At 39.6% G+C, this 17,339-nt stretch overlaps 1 protein-coding gene across 9 annotated transcripts in view; it reads left to right on the forward strand.

The window, feature by feature from the left end:
• Window positions 1-831: 831 nt before the first annotated feature.
• Window positions 832-17,339, forward strand: part of TENM3 (teneurin transmembrane protein 3) — a 1,315,365-nt gene continuing 1,298,857 nt past the window's right edge. For 5 of the 9 annotated variants that reach the window (XM_039550645.1, XM_039550646.1, XM_039550648.1 and 2 more), the window contains exon 1: window positions 833-1,140. The gene's annotated coding sequence lies outside the window, so the exon portion shown is untranslated. Of the gene's footprint in view, window positions 1,141-17,339 lie in introns of all 9 variants that reach the window. The other 4 variants (XM_039550639.1, XM_039550640.1, XM_039550642.1 and 1 more) reach the window with 1 other exon arrangement.

Here is a 17,339-nt window from a genome sequence, read left to right on the forward strand (position 1 = left end):
GAGGCAAATTAAAGCTTGCGCTGCACTGATCACGCACAAGCTTGAGCAAAACGGAAAAGCGCTGTACACGAAGTACGCTGCGGCTAGCGAGCCTAGGGTCTCCCTGAAAGCAAGCTCCGTGCAACGTTACCGGAGACACACGTACGTAAACACACATACAGAGGCACTTACACCCCCCGGCTCTGCCAGTATGCGCACACCGCGAGCGCGGCATCCCCTCCTGTGCTCCCGCTCCCGCTGCCGGGAGCACGTTCCCGGCGCCGCCGCTGCCGCACCGCGGCCAAGCCGCTCCCGCCGCACCGCGGCCGCGGGGGCTCCCCACTGGTGAGGGCCGCAAAACAGCGCCGTGGGGGCCCCCGGGTTCCTCGCGGCAGCAGCCCGGTACTTGCCGGCCACCCTCTTCCCCGGCTCCGGTCACCACTCATCCCCTGCCCTGCTGTCCTGTCCCTGAGGTGACCACCGGCAAGGCGGGGATCACCCTCCCGCCCCCGCTGCCCGGTGTGGAGGATCGGGCGTCCGGGAGCACCTCCCGCCCGCTCTCCGCTATCGCCCGGTAGCGGTGCCGCGGCTGCCCCGCTCCCGCCCGCCTCCGCTCCCGCCTCCCCGCGGAGCGCCCGCCCCTCGCCCGGCACCCGGCGCTGCCGCCGGCCGCAGAGCAGCCCGGCCGCGCCGTGCGACGCGCTGGGACCGGGGCTGTCTGCGCGGCGTGAGGGAGGGGAGGGAAGGCCGGGGAGGGGGGAGGGATAGGGGAAGTGAAGGGGAAGGGGGGGTGTGTGGAAGGGGAGGAGGGGAGGGAGGGGGGAGAAATCAAATAAATAAATAACCTCCGCACCAATAAGAGAGGCAGCGGCTGCCGAGAAGGCTGGGATCGGATGGGAGAGGTCCTTCTTGGACTCTATTTGTTTGTTTGTGACTGGAGCTGCAAAGTTCAGAGCCAAACGTGTTGCTTTCCGGCGGCGGCGACCGCCCCGCTTCACCTGCTCCGCTGACGGGTGCCTGCTCCAGGCGGCCCCGCCGCTCTGCGGGCCCTCCGCCCGGCATCCTGCCCGCCACTGGGGCCGACGGACGGCAGAGGGGCGCGGGGCTGTGTCTCTCGCCTGCCCGCCTTCCCCTCCGCGCCTGCCGGAGGGCAACGGACAGGTGAGTGGTTCTTTGCCGCACTTCTGCCCAGCGCGGCGCGGAGGGTGCCTCCGCTCCGTAGTCACCTGTCACTGCAGGAGCTGCTCATTTATCAAACTTTGCCTCCTGTCGGCTCCCGCACCCCCTGTGTTGCCTTCTGCGGGAGGGCGAGCGCTCGGGGTTAATTGGTTTTGCGCAGAGGGAAACCGCGGGGGGCGGGAAAGGGGAGTCCCACTCTGCAGAGCACAGCTCAGCCTTGTCGGGAGAGGAGGCTTGTCCGAGCCGCTGGCCTCTGCTGCCGCTCGGGGCTGCAGCCAGGAGCCCCTCTACCCACGCGAGTTCGCGGCGCGGAGGCGGCGCGGGCCCCCGGCGGAGCGAAGTTGGTTTTTGCCCTGCAGGGAGCTCGCGGGGCCCGTGCAACAGGCACCGTCCTGCGGAGGGAGGGCGGAGGGGCGCCTCGCCCGCCGGCGTGGGGCTCCCGGCGGCCGCGAGCAGACCTGTGCCCGTTTAGGTAATTCCGCATTGTTTCCAGTACCTCCAGGGGTTTGCCTTGCAGGGAGCCTGTGAGGGATGCGGCAGCTTGTGAGCTCCCGGCAACAGCCCCTGGAGGCACGCCTCCTTTTGGGAAAGAGAGAAAGTTGCCGATGCTCAGGAGGGACGGATACGGTGCTTCCACCCAGCTGCGCGGAAGATGCGCGGAAGATGCGCGTTGGGGCGGCGGGCGGGGAAGGCAGCGAGCGAACGGGTGCTGCGGAGCGCGGGCGCCCGGCAGGTGGAGCCGTGGGGAGCGGCGGCGGTGATGATTTATCTCGGCTTGGGCAGGGTGGCGAGCGGAGCCCGTAGGCGCGGTGCGAAGCGGCCCGGTAGCCGCGACCCCGCTGCGCAGCGGCCGGAGTGGGTCCTTCAGGTGGATGCGCGGGCGGTGACGGGGTGCGCCGGGCCGTGCGCGCCGTCCTGCGGGGGCTGCAGGTGGACGCGGTGCCCTGCGGTGTTAGCGTTACCCCTGGTCACACGCGTGTTTTTTCTACCATTGATCGTCGTTCTGTTTGTCACTATGTATTGGAAAATGATCAGATTCGAGGGGTAGTCTGTCTTAATTATCACAGAATGTATAAAAGCTTAATTGCTAAAATTATTCAATAGTGGCTAACAATTAAAAGATCATCCCAATACTCGGCAGCTAGCAAGGAACAGACTGTACTAATTGGATAGTTAATGACATTTAAATGGGCAGGTTTTCTTAAAATAGGAAGCTCCACTTTTCCAGGGAGCTGAATAGAGTGTTAGAATGTTTAATAATTATATTACAGTGATAGTATCACTTCGGAAAGAGCTTAAGGTGTTAGCTTGGCCAGCAGCACTGGGACAGCTTTTGCCCAGTTTTAGAGCACTGGTTAAGAGAAGGCTGGATTTTCATCACTTTTCCTTTAATGGGTAAATATAGCTAAATGGTGTAGAAATATGTGTGAAACAAATCTAAGGGAGGGCAATATTTTACATATTGTCCAATGAAATAATCTTCCATCTTCAACTGACATAATTTGACTGAATTGATAGTTGAATGTGAATTTTACGCTACTAACCACTTAATACTTGAATTTTATATCTCTCTATGCCACTTACACTGATTGGAAATAATTGCTATTTGATATTGTGGAGACTGGATATGGGATGGTGTAGCAACACTTCTCTTGTCATCCTTTAATAACTAAACAGCTAAGGTAGTATTTTTTGTTTTTTAATAACGACATTCTAGGTTAAACACTGTACTTCAGTAATGAAGTGATAAATAACTGGCAGTTAAACTGTATTTTCAAAACTCTTGGTTCTCCACATGTCTCATGTTTCTTGCACAACTTGAAAATGTTCTACGAGAAACTCATAAAATGACTGCATAAACTTGTTGCATTTTGTTGTAAAAGTTTTCTTAATGTAATAAAGTTGGCATAACAGGAAGCAACACAATGTAATCTTACGTTTGCGGTATTTTTTTTTTTCCAGAGACAAAATGTTTTCCATTATCTTAATCAAGACATATACTTAAGGAAAGTGCCAGAAAATGAATTTAATAAGAGATTAACTACACAAATCAAATAGGATATTCTATATTAAGAACTACTGTAGAGAATAGCATATAATTAAGATTTTAAAGTATGTCTGGACTTTCATATACCTATGCTTTATTCAGTCAATCTTGAGTTATGTCACCAGCTTAGTTTTGTGGTCCTTTGAGGTATAAAAATGCATAAATAAACTCCTGAAATGCTGGTCTGAGTACTGAAAGGGCTTGGAGTATGTGTCTCTCAAGTCGGTGAAAACGGTGAGCTTCACAAAAGTTATCCTCATAATTGTGAAAGTAATTTATTTTCTTCTTGTGTTGGGTGCTATGGCTGTCACTTAGAAATCTTTTTGTGTTTTATCCCATCCTTGCTCTTTTCACTATAGATACATTTTCATTATAGGTACATTTCTCAAACACTTCCTTTATTCTTGCACGCCAAAGTATTCACATATTTCTTACGAGCATTGCTGCTTCTGAACCTGAATTCCAGTCTATGCTGTCCAAATGAGTGTTTCTCAAAAATTAGAACAATAGAACTTCTGGGTTTTTCCTCAGTTCCTGTAAAAACATTAGTTTAAATGAAGATGGTGATTAATGTTAAGTTTGGATTCCCTTCAGAACAAAAGTATGACTTTCCACAGAGCTGATAAATAGCTGAATGTGTTATCAGAGATTTACAAAACACTGATGTCTTGACATCTGGGTTTGTTATGTGTCTTTAATAAAACATGGAGAGTGAGAAAATGCTGTAGAGGGTTTTTTTTTGAGGGGAAGAAAGCACAACTCTGAAACTCTAAAAAATATTCTCCATGACGTACTGGACTGTATAATGCTGGCTGGGGTGGGAGGTTATTTATATATTTTCCATATATTTTATTAAAATGATACCAGCATAAGTTTTACAAGAAAATCAACTCTGCTTTTAAAATCCTTCTAGTGAAACAGAGACTCATTTCTTCTGTATAACATGCACATACTTTTCCCCTGATCTGTCCCAGTGCTCTTTCTGTAAATCTATGTAAGAAGGTTCCCTGGCATTATTAAGCATATTCTTTTGCATTGCTTCCAATTTGTAGCGCTTGAAATCTTTCTTTCACCCTATCATTTGTTATAGTAATGTTAAACTTACTGTCCTTTCTAGAATGGAAATTCCATTCTGCTCTTCTGACACTTTCTAAAAAATGCATACCAGTGTTTTACACACAGTTTCTAGAAATGTTGTAATTACTAAACTGATCATTCCATATGGATAAACCTGAGAACTTCAATCTTGGAAAACGCTATTTTAATATTGGGGGGAAGGGAAATAGGTTCTTAAATCCTGTATAATTACCATACATTTCTTGTTAAATGAGAGAATGTCAGCTTCTGGGCACATGCCTCTATCATAACAGTAAAGTCATAAGACTAAAATACCTCATGGTTGACTTGGAAGCTGCAGCTAAAACTCATACCAGGTAAAACACATAGTTAAGAAACAAGCAAAATATTTGTTAATGCACTGAGGTGAAGAGTCTCTGAAATTCAGTACTTGAGAATATTTCTAGTGTAGCTAATAATAATTATTACCTGTGATAGATACTGGAATAAGAGTTCTGGAAGCCAGTACTTACGGGGATTTTAAAAATATGTTGCCTTCATATATGCTGAGGTTTTTTTTTCTGTTATAACATCATTTTACTGCAATAAAGATAGAAACTGAAGTTATAAACAAATACATTCTATAGATTTAGCCAAGTCACAGTTTGCAAATTATCAGAATGACTAAAGCATTAAATTATGCTTTTATTTGTGCAGTAAAGATAATTTCATACAAGACTTGACTTGCAGCTCTGTTAAGTCATGAATATGTTCTCACTTCTGAAATTGCATTCTTTCATTCAGGTCTGTAAAGAAACCAGGTCTTACACGTGGACCTGTTAATTCTGGACTATGCATTCAGGAATTTAATAATGGATAGTCTAGGACTAGGTTTTTTGAAGACTAACATTTTATCAAAGAGAGGACAGTGTTCTTGGTTTAGCACATACGTGCACTGTTACGTGCCTAAGTATGTTTATATATGCTTTCTGTGTGAAAACTAGACTTAATTATTTAATTAATCTTAGCAAGAGACACTATCTGCTTTACAAGCTGCTTTAGACATTTAATTTATCTCGTACCTTCTACCCCAAGTAACTTGTACTCCATCTATTAAAAAATAAGACTGAACTTGCAAACATTCTTTTAAAGCACAGGAAGTATCTTTTACTGTAGCATGTAGAAAGATCGGCATGCAATATGTGTAAATACTTTTCCTCTAGAAACACTAATTGAGTCAAAGATAATTTAGTTTTGGTGATTCAAATTGTAACTGTGAAGTATTACATGAAAGAAAGTCTGCCTGGGATCTCTGCTGAAATCTAGAACTCTTGAGAATGTCTCTTTTAATAGCTGATGAATGTTCCAGTGTTAATTAGGCGGTAATGTAAACGGAATCAAATGCTACAACAGCATAATGTTCTCCTGTTGAATGAAAGTTCTATGGCTAAGCAAACATACTTTCAGCAAACAAGCATATTTCAGTATCGCTTGTTCAATGGGAAGTGTTTCCTCAAAAGTCCTAAATAGGGCGTTATAAAATGCCCAGAGAAATCTGGTCATCATGTTTCCGTTAGAGCAATCTAATGAGAGCAGCATCTCTTTCCCTTCATTGAATGAATGCAAGGACAGTTTACAGAAATCTGTGGAGTTACACACATGGTGGCTCTCTACTCCAGTCCTTGTCCGTACCAATACCCAAGACTTCTGCCAGCTGAAACTTTTACCTCCTCCAAGGGTAAAAGAAATCAAGAAAGGTGAGCTGTGTTCCAGAATATGGCATCGTGACTGTTTGACAGTGCAGATCTGCTGAGAGCAGATTCACAGCCATCTCACTCTATATGATCTGTATCCCTATGGACTAGGGAGTCCCTATGGAATAGGAGTAGCAGCATTTTGAAGAGGAGGGGAAGTGTTCAAGGTGCTCTTCCCTTAAATAGACAGCTATGCATTGACAGTTCTTAGTATTTGGGAGTCATCCCATCTTTAAAGTGGTGTTAAAAATCAAATGGACTTCATCTCTGAAGAAATACATGGTGGCAAATCATTCTGGCTGAGGTACTGCTCCCATACCCGTTCTACCTTTGTGTTGTAAGCCTGTTCTCCTTAGAACAGGGTAACATTGAGATGTAGCCATCCATAATGGTGTTCAAAAGAACATCAGCTGTTTCCAAGGGCAGGGAACAGAGCACAGTCAGAAGACAGCCAGACAGTAAGGACTGAGGTTTTATTTATCCACTTTTAGAGCAAGTTGGGTGAGGAAGAAGGATGAAGCATGTGGTGATTGACAGTGGACATTGCCCATGGGTCACAGCAGGAGTGAATCATGTTGAAGTTTGGACTGAAACACCACCAACTTAGCTCTGAGAGACATTATCTTGGTACTCAATTTCACTTTATTGTAGACTGACCATTATCTGTATGATTTCAAGTGAAATAATTTGAACTGCTAGGAAAATTATCAGAAATTGCGCTTCTTTATGTTGTGAGTGAGAAAAGCCGTTCAAAACTTGTTCCTGCAGTTGCTACATACATGTTTAATATGATGATGAGGCCTGCTTCTACTTTTAGGATTACGCCTTGATATAACAGGGGATACGAAGCATAATCTTAATGCAAGAAAAGTCTGTTTAATGCTTTTCTTTTTGTAGAAAATACTGTTTTCATTTTGGTGGATGTGTGCAGTAAAGTCACACCTCAGCAACTGTATATAATACTGTTCCAGTTATATGCTAAACACTGTAAATCGTTGGGGTATAGCTTGTTCTTGGACAGCAGAGATCACTAAACCTAATTTTAGACTGAAATAAAAGTCTATATTCAAGGAACATACAAGTCTTACCACAGTAATTTTTAAGTATTTCTAACTATTTCCTGCAGTGAAAGGGATGAAATAAACGGATGAGAATCAAAATGGACTAGCTGATGGTCTAAGGGGAAATCAAGCTTTGAAGTGAAGAAGCAGTAGTCAAGAAAGATTCATACCTTTTATTTTAATTTCAGCAAATTTGCTCATTTAGGGTGCAGGCTCAGGATAGCCTGTGAATTAGGTATCACAGGTAAGAAGGGTACTGTCCATTCACTTAAAAGCTGCTGATAATTTAATTGGATTTTTAGCTGCCTTTCAGACTAAACTGCAAATGTATTCCTATTCCATTGCAGTAGGAAATAAAATATGTTCATTTGCAGCTGCAAGACTAATTAATTTTACTCCACTTTGCAAAAGATTTACTGTGGCTTATGCGGCCCTGGGAAAAAGAATTGTAGATTGTTGTAAAGTGCTCAAGAATGAACATTTGATTTTACTTTTTTCTTAAAGTCTGACTAGTTAGGGTTTACTTCAGCAATAGCTAGGATTAGCTACACCGAGGCTAGAGTAACGGTTGGATGTTACCACCCTTCCTTAGGCTCGCTAGTAAATACTTGTAACTTGGTGAGTATTTTCTCAGATATGCTTTCTGATTTGTCATGCAAAAAAATGGGGAAGAAACTACAGAAAGAGAATGAGAAGAGATTGCATGAGACTGATGGGCAAACTAGCACCAGCTGTTACAACAATCAAGGGAGAAGACAAGTGGTTGTAGTTCAGTAGGAACTGAAGGAGTGAGGATTGGATTTAACATAAAGAAGAAAAGGAGGAGTGGTAAGAAAAGAACAGTTAGAGAAGGCTTTAAAATACCATGTTGTCAGAAGTTCTTGGGGCAAAGAGGTTAGTCACCAAGCGGGGGTGAAATGTTTGGATTTTTTTTTTTTTAATTGAAAACTCCCACTACTTTTTTTTTTTTTTTTGGAGTAAGGCATAAGTTGGGTATGAAGTTTGTCTCTTTAAGACTTTGTGATGTGCTCTACAGGACATGCGGTACGAGGCTTCTTTAGGTTTAAGCTAGGTGGGGGAGAGCTACTCTTTATATGCAAGGTTTACCTTATGCTGTGTGGGCTTGTGTTTTTGGAGAACTGGAAGAGCTTTTAGTAATTTCTAAAGTTTTCTGCCCTTGTTTCCTTTTTATAGTCTTTTGTTTCTTAGTTTTCTTTACCCTGGGATTGAAAAACTTGAGGACAGAAGATAAAACTGACCTAAACTGAAAACTCCCTGAACCAGTAGAATTGACTGGTGCTGTGATCACACTCAATTTCACACTGCTGCTAGTGTCATGTAGAGTAATATTGTGAAAGATTCTGTCAATTTTTGGTTCAGCTACTAGTTGTCATAATGGTAAAGAGTTACAGGAAGAGTATCTATCTTCAGGCAGTGAATGAGAAACTGTTAGTGAAAGGAAAACTGGTATTTCCAAGGCTTTTTTTTTCTCATTATAAGACTTTCATGTAGAATCTTTTCTTTTCCTGACTGAATATCTGCAGCTGATTTTCAAAAACCGCATGACATTTGAAACCTTGAATCTATACATATTTTTCATGATGGAAAAGTTAAATTCTTCAAATTCTTTGGCTGTTCTTTTCTATTCTCTAACAACCTTCTCAACTGAATTATTTAGAGGACTATGCACACAACCAACCAATCTAAAATGAGTAATTCTGTTGTGCAAAAAAAACCTGAAAAAAGAAAAAATTAACATTTTTAACAACATTACCTCAATGCCTGCAGGTAGTTTTGCTGGTGCAAATGAGGGTGCAGAGTAGGGGTGGAGATGGAATCTGCTTTAGCCACCATTGTCATCAGAATAAAGATTTGTAGAATTTCTGCCTCATGCTTGGTATCATCTGTATTCCATAATCAGAAGGTTTTGTGATGGTTTTATTGTTATCTTTTATCTGCTGTCTTCTTCCATGAGACCTAGAGACCTAGTTCAAAAGCAGGACAGGGCTCTTGTGCTACACGGCATGTGTGTTTGATGAGTACAGATTCTGTTATATCCCTATGTTGGACATAAGATTCCCCTGTCTTTTCGAAATGGATGCATTTGTGGAAGTAATAAAACATGTAACAATATTTGTTGCTATTGGGAATTTCAGAAAATGTAGTTAAACTTTAAGCTTTCTCATTTTTTTCATGAGTTGGGTTTTGGGGTTTTTTTTCACTCACCCATGCACCATTCTACCATCTGTTTAGTATGGGGAATTTCATGGCTTTCAGATCACATACTGAGGATCCTATTTGCTATTTATGTGTTAATAACTCTTGGTATACAGTAAGCAGTGTGCAGCTAGCTATTGTAATTTTTTTGCTACAGAAATTTTCTGTTGCTGCTTTTCTTTACTACAATTACTTTCTCCAGCCAGCCAACATGTCTTCCCTCTAGGTCTTCTATTTTGGTCTCTTCTGTTCTCAGGTGTCCTGCTATTACTGTAGCTATCTGCATTTACAACTTGTAACTGAATTCACTGTGGTCAGGCCTGAGTTCTGTATCCTGAGCTTTCTGAGTTGAGTGGCTATCCTTTTTTCTGAGCCTTTGTCTGACTGTCTCATTGCCCTTTACCTCCCCATAGAAATATTCCTAAGTTGATATTTCGGGAGCCAAACCTGAGTCTCAGACAATCCTTTTTGTGAATAACCTGTAAGTCTGGAAAAAGATTTATTGTGAAACCTGTGTAGCAGCACTTCTTTCTTAAGTTTCTCATAGAAGGAGTAAATCACTAGGAAAAGATGCAGAAACAAGGTAGTGTTTTTCAGATTAAAATACTGTCTATTGACCAAAATTGTTTCTTCACTAGTAATTATGATCTGTTCTTCATTAGTAATTATGATCTGTTCTTCATTAAATTATGATCTGCTTAAGAGTTGTGCTCAGAAGTTACACTTGCTCAGAATAACGCAAGAAGCATATTCCTTTTTTTTTTTTTCCTCAAAGCCAGTTTGAATCCAGTAGAGTTTTAGCCACATGAAACACTTGTCAACTTACCTAGGAAAAATATGCACACTGGGTGCATAGGTATAAGACTATTTCATCACTGTCATGGTAATTCATCTCAATCTTACTTTTGGGAGGCCACTTCTAGGTTTATGTCAATTTGCATTTCAGTGAATATCTTGTTTCTATTTCTTCACTGTAGTGAAGATATCCTTGCTTATTATAAGACAGCATTTTTGAAATACCTATCATGTTTGTAAAATATCTACAGTGACAAAACATACACAGTAAAATGTAAGCTGCAGAAAATAATATTGCATATTGGACCTCCAGTAGTTTCAAAGAATAACAAAGTTGACAACAAAAAAACCCTTCCTGAAGTTATCCTACATTTTCGTAGCATTTCTTCTGTAATCTAAGATGGTGAATAAATGTCTTCACATGTTTAAAGCTTGCCAAGTCTGGATGCTGAGGGGACTCACAACAGAAGTTTAAATGTCAGTAGATTTTTTTCGTTTGAAAGCCCTTAATAACCACAGTAGAAACACTGCTAAATGGGGGAAAGTATGTGTCCTAAGCAAGGTATTTCAGGAATTAGACATTCAAGCCACTATTATGAGCTTTCATTTTTACAAAACAAAATATTTCATCTTTGTGCCATCCACAGTGAAGAATACCAAACCTGTCTAAATTCTGCATTTACTGTCTTCTAAGTGGTTATGCTATGTAATGTGCAGAATTAATATATTGTATTATACCTGCAGTTCCTCAAAATCAATGGTCAGTCTTTTTCCATTATAATCACTTTTGCAAGGAAGTACAAGGGTAGTGTAACACTACAAAGTAAAAATTGCACGTATTTTTGTGTGGTTTTGCTACTGCAGCTTACTCTCTGGTCCTCAGAACTCTAACAAAAGCTACCAAATATACTGTGTATTGTAGATATTACAGTGAGAGGTCGTCTTTATTTAATATTTTATTATTGTCACTGCTGTGAAAATGGTTTTTATGAGAAATTAACTTTAATTGATGACTTAAGGGTGTACAGGATTTGAGGTTTGACAGTGTGTACAACATGTACTTTGGCTGGGATTGCTGATGAAAAACTGTGTTGAAAACATCCTTTTTTTCACATTTTATACAGTAATCAAATGCCTTGTTCTTTTCAGTTTGTTTCTCAGAACTCTCCTTCATGAAACCATCTGTAGTTAAATAAAATGCCACATTTACTCCAGATATGTAATCCTTCACTTCTAGTAGTATCTCATTATTAAACCAAATCATACCCGGTAAACAAAAAAGTCTCTTTAAAAAAAAAGTTCTCTACATGCACATGTTTTCTTAGCACATTGAACGTGAAATCCACTCTGAAAATGCTGAATGCTAAACTGCTTCAGACTGGAAGCTAAAGTTTTACTTTTCTGCTGGACCAGTAATTTCTCTTCATTATTTTTATTTTGTGAACGTTTTGGTTTGGGGTTTTTTTCCAGATTTTCCCTGAAGTTATTAAAATGTTAATAAAAAGCAGACATAAAGAGGTTCTTTAAGTGGAATTTGGTTTTTTTTTTTTTGTAAGTGGATTTAAATTCAAACTTTTTAAAGTTTCAAGGCGACAAGTTTTAGGCTCAATTTTCAAACTCTCTTATTGTCCTATCTATCCTCCGTATTTTAATTTCTTGTAGTACAGTTGGTAAAAATCTCAAATAATTTATACTTACTTTAAATGGGTGAAGAATATAATTTTTGTATGTTTTAAAATAGTTTATTTCTGATTTACAGTTAACTTAGCAAAATTTAGTATGTTAATTTCTTATTACTTCAGTGAATTTTGCATCTTCATTAACATGAAATCTTCATGGTTAAAGTATATGTTTAGCTGATGAGAATACTGTCAGTGAATTTCAGATTCCACTAATTTTATTTCCAGTGCACTCCTTTGCGGGGGGTAAGGGGAAGGTGGAGGTAATTAACTTTTGGACAGAATGTGAAAACCCCTGTGAAGAATTTTATCCATAGTTAACTTTCTTTCCATTTTTTGATGATTTGCTATAGAGTAGGCCAGTGGAAGCCTCACTCTCTTTTACTGTGTGTTAAAAGAGCAAAATGTAACCTTTGTCACTAGCTCTAGAGAGCTCTTATACACAGTAATTTTCTGCTAAATTGAAAGCTTCTCGTAGTCAATAATCACTTTATGTAATAGACGTATATCTTGCCTTGTAGCTAAATTATCATATAAAGGTGCTTTATTGTGAGGAATTTTCTTAGGTTGGCCAGTTATTTGGTTGAAATCCAGCAATGTGGTGAGTCAATTTCTTGGTATATATGTAGACAGGTAATGACTGTCTCTATAGTCCTCTCAGTGTGTCATTGATACTTTCTCTGTGGATTAATGGTAAAAGTGTCCCTACACAGGTTTGGGAAGCTAATTTAATCTGCTTTACAATCTGGATAGCTTTTTCTGTTGTTTATTAGGTACCCTTTATTGCTTTATTGTAATGTCATTTTTAATACTGATTTACAAGGTATTTTGCTTCCTGACTGTCCTTGCTCTCCTTATTCACTGGTGTGCTGAAGTCAGTGTGCAAATGAGCTGAAGATGCTCTTTAATAAATGTATATTTATCACTGGCTGCTTTTGTTGTATGTGGTTAGGAATTTTCTGGATGTACCAAGTATGTTCAGGCATGCATTTTAATTTAGGGAAGTTAAGCAGTCCGATCTAGTCTGCCAAGTTAGAGTACCTCAGCTCTCTGTGCTTGATGGAGAAACTGTTTTTAGAGGTCTGGTCAGAAGACTAGCTGCTGCTTGAGTGGCTGCAGCAAGCTGGTGAACAGAAAATGTCGGATGTACAGTGTTTTGTCTGAAATCTCACGTCTCTTAAGGGTTTGGAAGACTGACTCAGGGCTGTACATTCAAAGTACCTTTACACTCAGGAGCCAGAAATCTGGTGTCCTTTTTACAGGAGTAGACACCTACAAGAGGCGCTTATTCTCTTTAAAAGGACAGTAATAGTGGTTGCAGGCACTTCTAAGGGCTTAGGGTTGTGCAGACAGGGGAAGCACTGATGTCTTAGTCTGCCATCTTTAATTAATAACTCCAGTATCCTACAGAAACAACAGGTTAGTGTTTTTACAGTGCAACAAGTAAGTTTGAGAGAGGAATAACCAAAGAGCATCACTCTGAGATGCAGTGAATATGAGAGGGCTTCTTGGATTCACCACTGGATTGCTTTCACTTTTTTTTTTTTTTTTTCATTATATAGTTAACAGTTAAATTCTATGAGCAGGAGCTAGAATCTAGGTTTCAACTCAGTAAAGTTTTAAAAGTGTTGATTGCTAAGGTTGTAGACGCAGGCATTCAATGTCAGCTGGATATAAAAGATGTGGCATTTAGGCATTGTTAGTGAATGTCAACTATTGTACTTGAAGAATGATAGCTTTAGAAATAAGTTTAGTGAGGTATATAAGCTACCTTTCTATTATCATAATATTCTTACACGCTTTACAAAAACAGAATGTATTTTTTTATTTAATGTGTCAGAGAGACTCACGGTTATAATTTGACTAGCAGAGAACTTTGTCAGAAACCTGACAGGAGTTCTGGGGTTCAAACAACTCTATCTTTGTAGGAAAAACATTGCGGAAAGCTTTCTATATTGTTTTATTGTCAAATGATAATGTTTAGCAATCTGCTAGTAAAAAGAAAGAAAATTAAGACTGTGTTGGGAGCCTGTATACTAACAGCCCTGCCAAAGACTTCTAAGTAATCAACTCAATTGCTTTAAAAAAAGGTACCGAAAGAAGGTATAAATCTAAACTCCATGGTGCTAATGCGTGTCCCTCATACTCAGTGAGTAATAAATGCCTTCAGTATTTCAAAAAGGTATATGTGGGGGTGAAAATATATCTCCAGTCAGTTCTCAGTCATGGCACATATAGTGAAGTGTCTTACCCGATTTAATATGAACATTTGCTCTGTTACATTTCTGTGTGCTTAAGCTTCAAATATAAAGCAAGATTATTTTTGCTTAATTAACAGACCAAGAAAGATATTCAGTTTATAAGCCATAACAAAAATTCTAAGTACTGTTTATTTCCCTTTATAAAATTAAGGTGCTGAACTGTGGTTTTTAAGATGAATGAGCATAGTCTTCATAAAATTCATCAGTCTTACTATGGCTGAATGTGTGTAAAGTAAAATTATGACTTGCTTTTTGTAGGGAGAAGGTATTAAAGGAGATTTCTGAGGCATTACTATGCTATAACCAGAACTATAACTACACATAAGCACAGTGGTAAAGAATTTTAAAGAATCAAATTTGAAGTCTAGAAAAGAGTTTCCTCTTAGTGATTCAGATTAAGCACTTTTCCTACATAAACATTACTCTTTGCAGAAGGGTTTAGTCAAGGAAAAAATACCTTGAAATGCAGAGAGCCTTAAATGAAGTCTGCCAGCCAGTTTACTAGGAGGTAATATAAATATTTCACAAATGATAAGTAAGAACTGAAGATATAATTTGGTGATTATTGCCGATAACAATATAAAGATCTGTCCTGGATGTCAGTGAGACTGGTTACTATCCAGAGCTCCCTGCTGCACTTTGTCTGAAGGGTGGCTTTTTCAGGAGAATTTCAAAAGTCATCCCAAGATCCCTGCCTCTTTCACAGGCTAGTTGAGAGATTCAATAAGCAGGGAATGTAAGTAAAGTTCTGTTACGTTGTGGGAGGAAAACATTGAGTCTGTAGTAAAGAAGAATCCAAGTAGCAGACCTACAGTTATGAGAAATTCCAATGTATTTATTGTCACTTACTTTGGAATAGCCAGAGTGTGCGTGAGTCAAAAATTACCTGTTATATTGTTAGGTTTATCTTTGATACAAATTTGTACATAGTATGGCAGTATTTGTAGTAAATAACGTTGAAGGCATGAGGAACTAGAGCAAGCAAGTTTGTTGTTTCACTTGCATATAACAACTATTTTACAGCAACTGGTCCATGTCTGTTGTTCAAATGCCTAAATATAATTATGTATTAATACACAATAATAATATGTGTTATTAATGATAAAAATTATGTAATTGACATTTTGCACTTGAAATACATAAGGATGGGTTACTGGAAATCATGAACTTTTAAATATAGGGAAATTTTTTTCTGAAACATTAGTGTATGTTAGGTCCGGATTATGGCATGTCACTTAAGCCTCAATCTGCTTTTTCACTTTTTCTGAATATCTTAATAGCAATTTTAATGGATTTCTAAATTATTAGCAGAATCTACAATTTTTGTTTGTGCATAGTTTTACTGTTTGAATGCAAGCCACTCAAACTACCTCTGTAAACTGGTATATTGCAAAAACTTGTCCCATCTAGCATCATGTCTGTCATCATTTTGGCATGCTTCTCAGTACAGAGGTCTACAGCTCAGCAGAGCTCAAGGAAATTACAGGCTGAGGGCAAAAGAAGAAAGGACTGCAGTTTTATTTGTTACTTTTTTCTGGGTTCTTTGTGCATCAGTGGTGAGCTTGAATGAATGCTGAAGAATTTCAAAATGGGACAAATTTCTACTAAAAGTGTGTACCCTAACCTGCTATTACAGCTGTACTAGAGGAGCACACTGTCCTTATGGAGCTGGTGATGTTGAAAAGTCATGAACACTGAAAAAGAGAAGAAAAGCCTTGCTGGATACCACTGTCTCCACTCAAAGATCTCAAAGGGATTTTTGGTGGGGGAAGTTTTCTAGAAATTCAGCAGTTCTGACTATATAGTCAATGGGCACTAAGTGATCCTTGCAGAAAGCCAGTTTGAGTGATTCCTATGAAAAACTAGCACTGTATGTACTTCTATCAGAAGTCAGTTTGCTGCTGCTGCCTCCTACAATTTATTATCATAAATCTGTAAAACAGAGTCAGGTGATCCGTTGTCTTTTGGCTGATACCATGCAGATTTGCTGGCCAAGTTCAGGAGGAAGATACTGTAATTTCTCTCTGACAGAAGCATCCAGAGGGTGCACACTTAATCCATTGCTGTGAGAAACTGGAGTAACTCTTTCCTAAGAGATTGTAATCAGTATGGACTACATTAACGTGCCTTAGTTCCTCCTTTTCTAGGTTTTCAGGAACGTAAATGTCAGATTTTTGACAGAGCTGTGTATCCGGGTCATTGGAGGAAAGCCTGAAAAAGATAGGCTGCTCATCCAGTCCTGATTGACCTAGCAATTAAAAAGAAAAAACCCCTGTTCTTAAAAAATTGAGGTAATTGCTTAGCTGTGGTGGGATCCAAATTAATAGTAATATCTCAGCTAGTTACTAAAAGGTTGCAGCTGTAAAACTTCTGTGTAGTGGCACTGATACAGCTTGTAGAGGAAGTTGGTTTATAGGAAGAGTTGCTTATTTTGAGTAAGATAGAAAACCAAAAAGGGTAATTATATATGAAAAATATTATTGAAAAACAAGTAACCTTGAAATCCCAGAGAAAAATTTGAAACTATCCTTCTGAAGATAAAAGTTTTACATTGTTCAAGAAGGAAGTATCTTATGAAGAGAGAAAGGAATTTGACACAATTAGGTATGGACACGCATTGATTTATTTAGAAATGAAAATTAATTGACAATTTTGTTTAAACAATTCTGTTTGGAATGCAAAACAAGAACACACCTTGGCAAATGTGTATGTGTCTTACCTCAGTAATTCTGTTGATTTTAGTTGGAATTCTGAAAGGCTTATCTGCTTGGTTATATTTTCCTTTTAAAGGTAGAAATTTGAAAAAGTGAAGTGTTCTTTCTTTTGAGGATGGTTGTTGCTGCTTTTATTTTTTAAGTGAACAGGAGGAATTCTATAAATACATCAGGAGCAAGCTACACTGGTAGGCAGATTTCAAGGGCTACTTAAAACTTGATTGAAACACTACATTCTCTGAAGGGTAAGAGATATAGATAGATAATATCTATCTGAAGTCTTGAAATGAAGAATATAGAAACTCCTGCATAGTTCTGTAGTTAAATATAATGAAGTTATATAATACTTCAAGAAAAAATGTTTGCAACGATAATGAAGAAAATACTCAGTGAATATAATAATTCTTGAGAACTGCTAACGTGATGCTTCCAGATAGCTGTCTCTGGAATTACTGCTTGATCAATCAGCTACACAGAAGTCTAGTTAGGACTTAGTGCCTGCAGTTTGTCCCACTGAGTATTGTGGTGGCTTCTCACTTTGTAGATAAAAGAAGAACATGAATAATTACAGAATAATCAGACACTTGTACAAAAGCT

This window comes from Corvus cornix, chromosome 4 (genome assembly GCF_000738735.6).
Source record: "Corvus cornix cornix isolate S_Up_H32 chromosome 4, ASM73873v5, whole genome shotgun sequence".
NCBI lineage: Eukaryota > Metazoa > Chordata > Aves > Passeriformes > Corvidae > Corvus > Corvus cornix.